The sequence below is a fragment of the Condylura cristata genome, unplaced genomic scaffold (assembly GCF_000260355.1).
Source record: "Condylura cristata isolate star-nosed mole 26May11 unplaced genomic scaffold, ConCri1.0 scaffold00025, whole genome shotgun sequence".
NCBI lineage: Eukaryota > Metazoa > Chordata > Mammalia > Eulipotyphla > Talpidae > Condylura > Condylura cristata.
Genome location: NW_004567126.1, coordinates 27,898,796 through 27,911,163, shown reverse-complemented (window position 1 = coordinate 27,911,163; position 12,368 = coordinate 27,898,796). Strand labels below are relative to the sequence as shown.

General features: G+C 59.5%; 1 protein-coding gene across 1 annotated transcript in view; it reads right to left on the bottom strand.

The window, feature by feature from the left end:
* PTPRS (protein tyrosine phosphatase, receptor type, S) overlaps positions 1-12,028 on the bottom strand; it is a 91,042-nt gene extending 79,014 nt beyond the window's left edge. Inside the window, exon 1 of the mRNA XM_012729411.1 lies at positions 11,907-12,028. The gene's annotated coding sequence lies outside the window, so the exon portion shown is untranslated. The remainder of the gene's footprint in view (positions 1-11,906) is intronic.
* Positions 12,029-12,368: the final 340 nt, after the last annotated feature.

Below are 12,368 nucleotides of genomic sequence, written 5' to 3'. Positions count from 1 at the left end.
CCCAGTTCTTGCATGCATGCATAAATAATATTTTTAGAAAAGGAAGAAGGGACTCCCTGAAGGTTCCCAGAGCTAGGGCCAGTCACTGACTTCCTCCTCACAGGGGCTGGAAGTCCGAGGGACAGCGGCTCACACCCAGTGAGCTCCCCTCACACCCCGGCGTCGGATTCCCACTCGGGGCGCAGGGCGCAGAGGCCTTCCGCTGCCGCTGGCCCTGGGACACAAATGCCTCGTATTTCCCCAAGCCCAAGGTAGTCCCACTTCAAAGACGGTCAGCTGAGCCTCCGCTCCTCCACTTGCCCAAGGTCACACAGCCAAAAGAGGTGGGGCTGGGCTGCAGGGCGGGGCTTCCTGACCAGCGTGGGGCGCCGTCGGTCAGGTCGGGTGGTCCCGGAGCCGTGGGTGTGGGCGCAGGTGAAGCCCAGGCCAGACTGCGGCTGGCGCAAACACGCGCAGCCTAAAGGAGATCTGCGACTGAAAGCAGCCCTGTGGGTGGTTGGGCTTCTTCAGGCATAAAGGGGGGGGGGGGCTGGGGGCGGGGAATACCTAACGCCAACTGTATTTTTAAAAATCCTTCAGCAATAAGGAGGCCGGCCGACAGCACGGCATCACGTCCGTGGGCAGGCAAAGGCCCCAGCACGCAGGAGCGGCTATTTTAAAGGGGCTATTTCTGGAGGCTGAGGTGAGAACACGGGGGCGAGAGGAAGGATCAGGAGCAGCCGCTGGGACAGACTCAGGCTCGCCCCAACTGGCCGCCCGGGGGGAGGGGGGGTGGAGGTGGGGTGAAGAGGGAGAATCGAGCCAGCTGCTTGGTGCAATTGCGGGCACTGGCACCAGCCAGAGACCTCAGGTGTCCCTGCGCCTGGCTTCTCCCCAGTGAGTGGGGATGGGTTTGTGCAGAATACCCGCTCGCAGGCCCTCCTGCGCACACAGCTGGGAGGGACACAGAGGCAGGGGTGCTGGCAAATGCCTCCCTGAGGAGCTCTGGCGGGAGGTGGAGATGGTGGCCAGGGCTCTGAGGGAAAGCAGGACAGGAAAGGGGTGAGACGGGGAACCAGGGGATGGACACATTTTGGAAATAATTTTGCAAATAATGACTTTGCAAACTTCAATAGGGAGGTGAGGAGATGCTTCTCTTAAAAGGAAGAGTGGCAAGGAGCAGAAGCACTGCATCCTGCAGCTCACCTACTGTTGTGCTTAGCATCCAGGTGGGCTGCAGGCGCAGGAAAGCGCAGAGGCGCGTGATTTCTTTCTTCAGATAAAGGAACGCTCCCAGCTTGGCCTTTCTAGGTTCCTGTGCCCACCCCAGCACTACCACGGCTCAGGCTCCTGCCAGTGCTGACTGCCCATTCTTATCCATCACGTTGATGCTTCACAGTCCAAAGTGGCTGCCGGTGCACTTGCCATCACCTCCACATTCTTACAGGTGGGGAGCAGAGTGTCACCGAAGGGAGCATGTGCATTTCCAGGAAATCCTGCTCATTCAATCGAGGTCGGAACGCCATCACAAGAAACAGACAGCTGAATGCACACTGGGAATTTTTTCCCTCCAGGTAGTGACGTGCCCAGATAAATCACAGGACTCAGGTTCAACGCAGAGAAGAGAAGGAGTCCGGGGAAGGCCCGCCACAAACATGTGGTCGGTCGGGCAGCCTCAGGTAGCAGAACCAGCCCATCTGAGACTTGTCTGTCTGGAAAGCGATGGCGGATGCCAAGAGCGGCTCCCGACTCCACCCCAGGACACTCGCACTCAGCCCAGAGTCCGCCTTCCCAAGACTCCAAGTTTGGAAAGAGTGGCTGCAGCCCAAGTCGGGCACTGTGTTGGGGGGGGGCTCCCAAAGGCAAGACCCCACCTGTGGTTGGTTCCTCAAGCCCCGAGGCACCAGGTACCAGGCACCCTTCCCGCCTCCTGCCTGCCTGATGAGGCTGCCTGGCCAATTCATCTCCTTCTCCTCAGTAAACAACTGTCAGGGAAAATAAATAGTTTTTAATAGGCTCATTAATTGAATTCAGGGAGAACCAACCTCCCCTGGCCGCAGAGAAGGAATATGCAGGAGTAAATAGGCAAAGTCCGAGCACCTCGGTCCGAAGGTAGGAGGGGACCTGGGCCCCCTACGACCCCCAGTGGAGTCAGTGCCACAGCTCAGCCGACCAGGCGGCCGTCTGGCCCTGGGCTTCTGCTGGTTTACGCCAGTTGAAGCCTCCAGCGTGTGCTAACGTGGCCTTGCCGTCTCGGTCGCCCTCGGCTTCTGCTCTGAACCTGCAACGCCAGCGGCACGATGATTTAATGTCTTTTTTTTTTTGCTCGCATCACAATTATTTTTAAGGTTCTGCCTACTTATGTCAAGGACATAGTGGGTTCCTATTCAGGCGCGCGAGACACAATTTTCCTCTTTGAGGTTTTACAAGCGAATGGGGTTGGAGGACCCATTGAATCATTAAGGACTGGCCGCCGGGGCAATGCCTGTGTCCTAGTGAGGAACTGGACCTGGGTGGTAGCAGGCGGAGCACCCGCTGGGCCGTCCAGAAGCCTCGAGGCAGCTGCAGGTTGGCTTCAGCATAGGCAGAGGTCAGAACTGGCCACCACACCTGTGGCTGCACTAGCGTGACTCGGTTTCCCCACCCGGGTTTGCCACCGGCTCCTGCTAGCCTGCTTTTGGCACTGCAGCAGGGGCGATCCAGGTGACTTGTGAAACACTGGCTCATCTCCCCAAGCCGTCTGCCCCAAAGCCCTGTAGGCATGCCAGCCCCCCTTACCTACTGGGGTGCAGTCATCAGTCTACTGGGTGACACTTACCAACTGCAGCCCTGCCACCCACCAGTGCTTGCCAGGGACACTCAGTATTGGTCTGTCCAGCCACCCAAGAGATGGTCTCAGCCTCAGTCTACAGAAATGGAGACTGAAAGCCGGCAGAGCCCCTGGCCGAGGGTTCTAGAAAGCATGAGGCCAAGTCAAGGCTCACACACAGATGCTGCAAATGCCAAATCACTCCAGTCTGTTCCTGCGGGGCTCCTTGGTGACTTCTTATCACCCTAAATTTGACTGGACATGCAGGATGTCAAAAGAACATCAGGGCTAGTTGAGTCTTCAGATCACCTGGCCCAGCTATGGTGCACATTTTGGGGCCCCTGGCTCCTCCATCCTCCTCCCTAGGAGAAAAGCTCACAGGCTGCTGCAGGGCTCACTTGAGCCTTGGACACGGTCCTCAGACCCTTGCCCTCAACAGTCACTCATCGCTGCTTCTGTGACAGACATGGAGGATGCAGAGGCTTAGGAGGGCAGGTGCTGGCTGGAGTCACATCCAGGACCACGCCCCGGGTCTCCACGTCCAGGGCAGGCACACACCGACAGGTTAGTGCACCGAGCTCCTATTCAGGAGGTGGGAAGCAGGGTTCGGAGAGCAAGAAGGAGATGTGTGTGCCTCAGTTCTCCCATCAAGACAGACAAGAGCTGACAGCTACCTCTCGGTGCCAGGTTAAGGGCAAAAAGAGAAAACTCAGACCCCATGATGGGGACTTAATGCCTGCCTGGGTTCTTTCCTCTGTGGCAGTTGTCTGGGAAACTGGCCTTGGAGTTCCATTTTCAACTCCCCTAACAGTTCACAAGTATCACTGCATAAAGATGAGGGGGCAGAACATTCAGCTCCCTGGGCACACCTGGGCAACACGTCAGGGAAATACCTTTCATCCCCAATGACGCAGCAGGCAAGATTTGTCCCCATTGCACGGATGAGAAGACTGAGGCTCAGGGGAGGCCAGCAATGGGTCACCTCCCACCCCCTGGGAGGCCCTGCGTCAGGAGTCAAGCCGCAAGTGCTCAGGCCTCCAAGAGCCCTCCCGGGCCGGGGCCTTGGGCCCAGCTGAATGCAGAAGGGCCTGGGTGTGGCAGCCCCGCCTTCCAGGTCCAGCACCATTACTAGACAGCCCAGACACTTGGAATTTCTAGAATCCACTGTCAGGGCAGCTGACCACTTGAGGTCTTCAGCTGGGCAGTGTGGCCAGACAGGTGTGCAGCAAGAAGCCTGGTAATGTCGGCGTCTGGCCCAGCACGACACGACAGAGCAGCTCGTCTGCCCGATCTCTCTCGCTGTCACAGGTTTCAGCTACAGCAGTGCCGGCATAAATTCAGGCTCTGGCTGCTACAGAGTGAGGGCATCTTGGACACGGGGGTTCTGAGCCGCATTCCAGTCCTCGCCCACGTGATGCCAAGATTACCCCCGTGTGACAACCATAAATGTCCCCAGCCATCACCCAGTGCCCCCTCACCCCTGACTGAGAGCCATCACAATAGACTACAAATAAAGCAGGTGATCAGGTGCCCCAGATCCTGAGCGCAAACAGGTATGTTCTGGAAAAGACAAGCACGCGAAGGATGGGCCCTGCAGCCTGCAGATAACTCACAGTGCTGCCCCTCGGGATGCGCCGGCTTCCTTCTGCACAGCACTTAATTCAAATCAAGTTTATCGTTACAACCAGCATTAATATAATCTGAGGCAACACTTATCGAGCGTGGACACTGGCCCGGCCCTGTTTTCAGCCCTCCCGTGACTTACAGGTGGCGCCTCCGAGGACGCTGCCGGGGTGCCTGCTCCCCTATGCCCATTTTGCAGGCCCAGAAACCGAGGCTCTTCAACCACCAGGGAAGCGTCAGTGTCATGCGGCTGGCAAACAACGGTGTTTTAAGGACAGGAAAGCTCCAGGCGTGTAAAATAGACTGATTTTGCATAAAATCTAGATTTCTGGTTTTTTTTTTTTCCTCAAAAAATAAACCCCAGCAAATCTGGCAACGGAATCCTGCAGGGCTGCCTGTGAGCCCAGCCGGTGCACACCACTCCTTGGCATCACCTTCCCAGACTTCACGCGAGCTGGGGTTTGAGAATAACTTCCAGCCGTGCCTTCCTGTCTGTTTCCCTGTCCTCACTGGTGTGGGGCGACGCAGCCAGAGGGCCGGCTGCGTGGGCAGGCAGAGCCTGCTGTGTGCCTCTGGGCAAGTGACTCTCCCTCTCTGGGCCAGTTTCACAGTTACCCTGAGAGGCGCTGCCCAAGCTGCCAGGTCTCGCTGGCGCTGATTATTGCGCCTAAGCTCTGGGGGGCTTTCAGCAAACCCTTTCAAATGCAACCTTCTCACTTCTGCCCCCCACAGACACACAGCGGAGGGTGCGCACTTCTAGATTAGCACTTGCCTCCCTAATACTTGTTCATTTGTCTCTACCGGTGACTCCGACTCACCCTCAGGCCTCAGCTCAAAGGTCAGCAGCTCAGAAAAGCCCTCGCTGCCCCTCCAGACAAAGTGCCCAGGTGACGGGCTGGGTGTCACTGGACCTTCAATTTCAGGAAACTCTGTAGTTGATTTTTTAAAAATAAATGTGTGTACTTACTCACGCCCTCAACAGATTTTGGGGTCCAGGGACACAGGGTCCAGCCTGCCTCACTTACTGCTGTATCCTGTGAATTACATTTTAAATTTGCTTTTCTTTAAAAAGAACCAGACGGGGAAACTGAGGTACGAAGGAGCCATATCATTTGCCGGGCTCCCAGTAGCTGGTAACGGCAGAACTGGAATGTGAAGCCAGAGTCTGTCTCTCTCTCGGCTTCTCCAGAAGCCAGTATTCCACGAATATTGATTGAGTGACTGAACTGACAAAGAACCCTTGCACGCTGAGCTTGTAAACTGACCCCTTCTGGGAGCGTCCCCCCAAGAGGGGCTTCAGGCAAAGCTAACAGCTCACAGCCCCATCATCTCTGACCTGCCCCCAGCCCAGCAGGAACCCCAGAAGTCAGTAGCCTCGGCTGGGGGCCCCCAGGCGCCTCCCCCGCAGGCACCGCCTGGCCCCCGGTGGCTCAGATCCTGCCAGGAGCCTGGCCTGGTCCTGATGCAGAAGTGGGGCGGCCTTGATTAGGCAGCCAGTGACGGGGAACGCCCCAGTTTGCAGTGGCTGAGGCATCCTGCCATCTCGCCCATGCCGGACCCCATGGGGGGGCCAAGAGTGAGAGGCGCTGCTGAGGAACCTGCGACTTATCCGGGCATCTCTTGGCACGCATTAACTCATTTAATTCCCCAACACCCCTGCAAGGAGGTGATGTAACTTTCCACTCTATGCCCAGAAAAAGGAAGCACAGAGAAGTTGAGCGACTTGACTCGGGTCACAGAGCCAGCGGATGGGATGTGGAGTCTGGCACCCCCTGAGGCAGGCAGATGGGGGCCGGAGAGGCAGAGGCAGTGGCAGTGCTCCAGCAGAGGAGCTGTCGCCCAGGGACAATCCTTGGGCAGCTGGGCAGAGCACCCTTGCCCACCTCGGGGCTGAAGGCTTCAGGCTGTGGCATCCACTGGCTCCAGGTGAGAGTCCATACACTGTCCTTGATGAGCTGTGATCTCCTGCTCCCAGCTGTGCCTAAGTTTCGCTCTCATGAAGCGGGGTTCTGCGCACGACAAGTGTGTTACCGGGGGACGTGAAGGTTAAAGGCGGCGAGCGTGCTCTTAATGTGCTTACTCGGCAGAGGGCCTGGCGTGGGGCACAACTCCAAAGAAGTCAGAGCAGCTATTATTATCCCCCCGACATCCCCTCATTTGCTGATCACTGGGTTAATTATAAGCGGCATTAAATTATACACACACAGACGCATCGACCTCGCTTCCCCAGAACCCCTGAATTTCCACCAACACTCAATTACCCATGTGACAGTGCCACAAGAGAGCATCTTCCCAGCCCCTGCACCCTGCCTGCCTCAGCCAAGGTTCTGGGGCCTCGAGCTGGGGCTGGCTGGTGACAAGGGTCGGGGTGCTGGGGGGCATGGGATGGACCCAGGCAGCACCGGATGACCCGTGGGGATGCTTTCCTCCAGCGTCTCAGGCATAGCTCCCCTAGAAGCAGGCCGGGACACCCAGGCCAGAGACGGTGGGGACAGGTCAGCTGACCGGCCAGCAGAGTTACACAGTGGGGTGCCTGGAGTTACACAGTGGGGTGCCTGGAGTTACACAGTGGGGTGCCTGGCGAGTCAGAGTCGGAGCTGACTAGCAGGGGTGTTGCTTCACAGAGGGTTAAGGGGCAGAGTCAAGGTCACTAAAGGAGGGAAAAACCCAAGCGGAAAATCGGGATTTGCATTCCTCCAGTAGGACAGGACCCCATGGCCTTCCTGTAAAGGACTGACAGAAAGATTTAAAAACAAAACAAGCAAATAAACAGAAACCCTCCACAGCACAGAGACCACCCGGGGAGTTTTCAACAAATCTGCCCCTTGGAGGCAGAACATCTGCAATTCACATCCCAATGCCCCACTAAGGCATTCTGTGACCCACAAACCAGAGCTGCAAGCCCCAGCCAGGGGCATCAAGAGGAACAGAGAAGCCGCTCCCAACACCGGGGTGTACTTTTGGGATGGACTCAGATTCCGCACGACTTTGAGGGGGTCCAAATCCTGGGGGACAGAAGAAGGGACCCCATAACCAAGTGAGAAGAGCACCAATGGCCAGGTCCAGGCTGGCCAGGCAGGGGAGGAGAGGGTAGGGCTGGCAGCACCATAGGGGAGAAAAGAGACAAAAATAAAGCCACTTAAAAGTCTGGCCGGGTTTGTGAGTCACCCCTCCCGCCGTTAATTTTCGCCTTTACAGACGCGTAAGCCAATTGATTTTTCATATTCCCCACGCACATCCCCCTTCTGAAACATCAGTCAGACAGGACAGAAATGGTACGTCGGGTTCGGGTGTTTCAAGTGTCTTTTCTTAAAGAGGAAAAAAGAGAGAGAAAGGGTAAAAACCAGTACTCTACTTGATACCCTTGAGTTTCTGGAAGGTCAGGGGCGGGGTGGGGGGGGGACCCACGAATCAGCGGGACGCTCGCCTCTGCACTGCCGGTCCTGGCCAGGGTGCCATGCCCCGAGCCATGACTCCGCCCAGCACCGCCTTCTCCTCCCTGCCAGTCAGTTCCCTGGTTCCAGGCCAACGTGAGGTGGGCAGAGGGCAACATTTAGAAGCCATTTGAAAAGGTCTCCAAGCGTCCTTCTCCCCAACCCCGGCAGTGGCGTGACTTTTTCCGCCAACCCACGGCGGGCTCTTCTCGGTCTGGCACGCAGGCCCAATGCTGGCATAGTAGTTATGCATTAATCTTGTCCCCTCTGGTCCCCACCAGCCCGGGAGCAGCTGGGGTCGCCCAGAATCCCCACCAGCTCACGAGCCTTTGGCTTTGGGGAAGGGCAGAGCAAGGGTAGAGAGCATCAGAGGACCAACCTCCTCTTACCAACGCTGGAGAACGGATGCCCTGCAGGGTGGCAGGAGGCTGCCCTGGAGGCAGCGGGGAGCTAGGTGGGCTCAGCCTCTCGGCCCTGCCTCCCTCCACGGGCAGACCCCCAGGAAGGCCCAGGAGCCTGCATCTGCTTGCGTGACTCTGCCAGTGGAACCCAATGGGGGGGGGGGCGGGGATTGCTCTGTGCTGAAAACATTAAGCTTTGCCAATTATCCCCCAAACCGCTGGGTTTATAAATACCCACCTTTATTTTTAGGGATCTCCTCCCCATCCCGAACTCTTCTGACGCCCCCTTTCCTTCCCCCCCCCCCACACGCACGACGGCTGTACTCAAGACACAGGGTACAGGTGAACACGGGGCCGCAGAGGCTCAGTGGAAACGCCACACCGTGCCCCAGAGCCCCAGGTCCCTGCCAGCCGCCTCCCTGACCACTGTCCGGGGCCCTGCAGCCAGTGGGCCCCCAGGTCGCCCATCACCTGGCTCTGGAAGCAGCAGTTCTAGGCACTAGACCTGGAAGCAGAGGTGCACCCTGCCTGCCAGCACCTGTGAGGTGCTGCTCAATGCCAATCTAGTCGGCAAGAGAGAAACCAAGTCACACCCAGACAGTCGTGATGAGCAGAGTGGGGCAGCCGATGCCTGCGGGCGGGTCCTGGAGAAGGCAGCTCTGGGAGACCCACTGGAAAAATAGGTGACAGCCGCTGCTCCAGGGCTGTCCACCTGGGTGCCACCGCAGCTCCCCAGCATCCGGGGAGATTCTCCCCTCCACCTACTCCAGACACCTCAGCTCAGAACAGCACCAGCGCTGAGGGAAAAATGCCTTGCGGGTCTCCGACCGGGACCCATGGACACATAAAGAAGGCTGGGATCCCCTGGGAAGCAAGAAAAAAAAGAAAGGAGCTTGGAAAGTCCAAATCGAGTAAAACCCAGAAGCTGTCAGTGGCAAGGATTTCCGAGCAGGCAGCAGACAGGCGTCTGGTTTGGACGCACTCTGCACTCACCTCGAGCCCAGGTCAGAGGCCTGTGCAGGGCTGTGGGGAGTAAGGAACTCCCCTCTATCTCCCCCCACCCCTGCCAGCCCTGTAATCCAGGCCCCACCCAGCAGTGCCCTCGAATGCCACACCCCTGCTATATCAGAACAACAAACAGCCCCCAACCCCACCTTCCTGGGGAGGAGAGGGGGCCAGGCTATCACCTCTCTCAGGACAATACTGACAGCACTGCTCCAGCCCCTCATCCCTGGGGGACCCATGTCATAGGTCAGGGTGGCAGGAATAGAAAAACGCATGAGCTCACCAGGCTGGCTGGGTCTCCCGCGACGTTTTCTTTGCCTGAGCCCAATTATACCAACTCTCATGGCAATGGAGTAAGCCGGGTGGCAACCCCCAAGGGGTTTGCGGGCTTGGGATGGGGGGGGCGCTGGGCCCCAGGCAGAAGTGCACCGTCATGGTGAAGATACCCCTGGGGCCCCAGGGGTCCGGCAGGACAAAGCATTTTGGAGAAGAAGAATGGAGACTCAGCCAGACAGCAGGTAGCAAGATGCCCTGCAGAGGGCATTGAGGAGGCCAGGGGGGTCGAGTCAGAGACCCAAGTCCAAGTTGGTGGGCTCTGGGATTTGGGGGCGGGTAGCAGCCACCCCCAGCCCCAGCTGCCTGCCTTCTGCAGCCAAAGTATCAGCTGGCAGAGGAAGAGAGATTCTGAGGGACAGAAGGCAGGCTATATTGGTGGGGGGAGGGGGCACAAAGGAAAGGGACCCGCGAGGGGAGGGGTGTATGCAAATGAAGATTCCGCGGAGCCCCGGCCATTAATAAAAGCTCCAGGCAGCTGGCTTCACTGGAGTCGGAGCAGGGTGCGCCCCCTCTCCTCCCGGGAACGGGAACCGAAAGACGGCTCTGAGGGGAAGCAGGGCGCCCCAGACAAAGAGGAGTCCTCACCCCCGGCACCCCAGGGACAGCAGTGGTGGGCAACAGCGGAGAAGGCCAGGAGCCCAGTTGTCAAGGTCCAGGTGGTAGCTGAGAGGAACCAGAGCAGGCTGGTCCCCATTCTGGGGACCCTCCGACTTTGTCCCTGCTCTTCAGAGTCCTCACCCTCTGCCTGGACATCCAGACACCCGCTCCACCAGCCTTGTTAGCCAAGCCGCGATTTCAGGGACTGGACCAGAGGCAGAAGGGATCCAAGCTCAGAATCGGGACTTCTCCAGATTGAGATGGGGGAGAGAGGGGAATCCCAGTTGAGCCCAGGAGGGGGAGGGTAGCATCCCAGATGGAAGCGCTGGCGAGGTCTGTTAATTTGGGGGTGGGAGGTAGAGACCCAGAGGCTGTCTAAATTTGAGGAAAGGTTGGGGGGGGAGGCATTCTCAAAAGCTAAATATTTATGGAGCTACTAAAGGGTTTTAAATCTGGAGAAAGGGTGGTCACAAAGAAGGTGATTCCAGATTTGGGTGGGGGTTTGTGTGGCTGAAAAAAATTCCAGTTTGTTGGGGGGGGAAGGGTGTTGCCTGCTTTGAGAATTTTGGAGAGAAAGCCCGGAATGGGAGTTTCTTGATTTGGGGAGGGTCTCCTGCAGGAAGGTGGTACCGGGGGAGTGCTAAATTTGGGAGCTATTCCCATAAGGAGCACGATGAACTTGGCCAAAACCCTGCACCCAGAGCACCCGCACTCAAACTTGCGGGGGGTAGACTTCCCTCAGGGCACGCCCCCCCTGCGCCCCTTTCAAACCGTTTCGACAACTCCGCCCCGGTGACGTCACCGCCCCTCCCCCCAGCCCCCGAGGGGGCTCCCGGGGCGCGCAGAACCCGCGGGGCTGGCGACTCAGGGGTGGCTTCCCCTCTCCGGGGATCCCCACGGCGCCCCCAGCGCCGAGGGGAGGTCGGGGTGCCCGGCGCGCGCTCCCGTCCGTCGGCCAGTCCCTTGGGCTGGGGGCTGCGCCTAGCTTTCCCCGGGAGGTTAGAAGGGGGCACCGGGCCGCAGAAGGGTGGGGCAAGGCCGGGGTGCAGGAGAGGCGTCCCCCCAAGGGATCCATGAGGTTAGGAGAACGTTAGAAGGAGACAGCGTTGAGTGGGGGGCCTCCAACGTAAGAGAACAGGAGAGCGAAGGCGGCGGGCACAGCAGCCGCCCTGGGCGCACCGGCCGGTCCCCCCGGCCCCCGCGTCGAGCCACCGGTCCCGGGCTGGTTTCCACTCCCGAGCATCCGCGCGCCCCCCAGCACAGCGCCCCCTGCCTCCAGGATCCGCCCAGGGACCCCGGCCCGGCGCTGCCAGGGCCAGCACCCTCTCCGCACTCGCGAGTCCCCCCTCCGCGCCTCTGCCCCACCCGCAGCCCGGGGTGTTGCAGCCGCCGGCGCTGGGCAGCTTCCAACGCCGCGCTCCAGGCGATTCCAGCCCAGCCCCCTCCTCCGCCGAGGCGAAGCCCCCGGCCCCGCCCGCCTCTCCCTCCCCGCGGCCCCGGCCCTCACCGGCCCAGCTCCTCCGGGGCATTGTTCGGACGCAGCTAGCCGGGCACACGGCTGGGCGTGCAGCCGGCTGCAGCGGAGCATCCTCCGAGCACAATGGCCGTGCAGGCTTCCCCGGCACAAAGCCGGCGCGGTGCCCACTCCACTGCTTCCAAGACCCCCAAAGGAGCACCTTCTTTTTTTTTTTTAATCGAATTCATGGTTTCGTCCCCCTTTACCTGGAGGCTGGCTGGGTTGGGTTCCCCCGGCTTTGCCCCGCTTCACATCCTGGCTGTTGCATGGAATCCGAGCGGAGCCCGAGCGCCAGCGGCTCGCGGCGTGCGCGCGCCGGCCGGGCTGCCGGGCGGGCGGCGCGAGGACACTCACTGCGGTTCGCGCTCCCCTCGCGCCGGCTCGCGCGCCCCCCCAACCGGTGACGTCATCCCTTCCGCTAGAGCCGCCGTCGCCACCGCCGGCCGAAGGCGGGGCTGAGACGGGGCCGACACGCGCGCGTCACTGCGCAGCCGCGAAGTCGCCACGCCCCCCAGCCAATGAGGCTGAGCGGTGAGGTCACGTGGTCCGGGCCGTTTAAAGGGCCGCGGGAGCACGTGGGGTCCGGGGCGCCGGACTTCGTGGAACACGTGGGCGGAGCTGTTAGCACGAGAGATCCCCTCTGGACACTGTCCGGAGCTGGAGCCCCA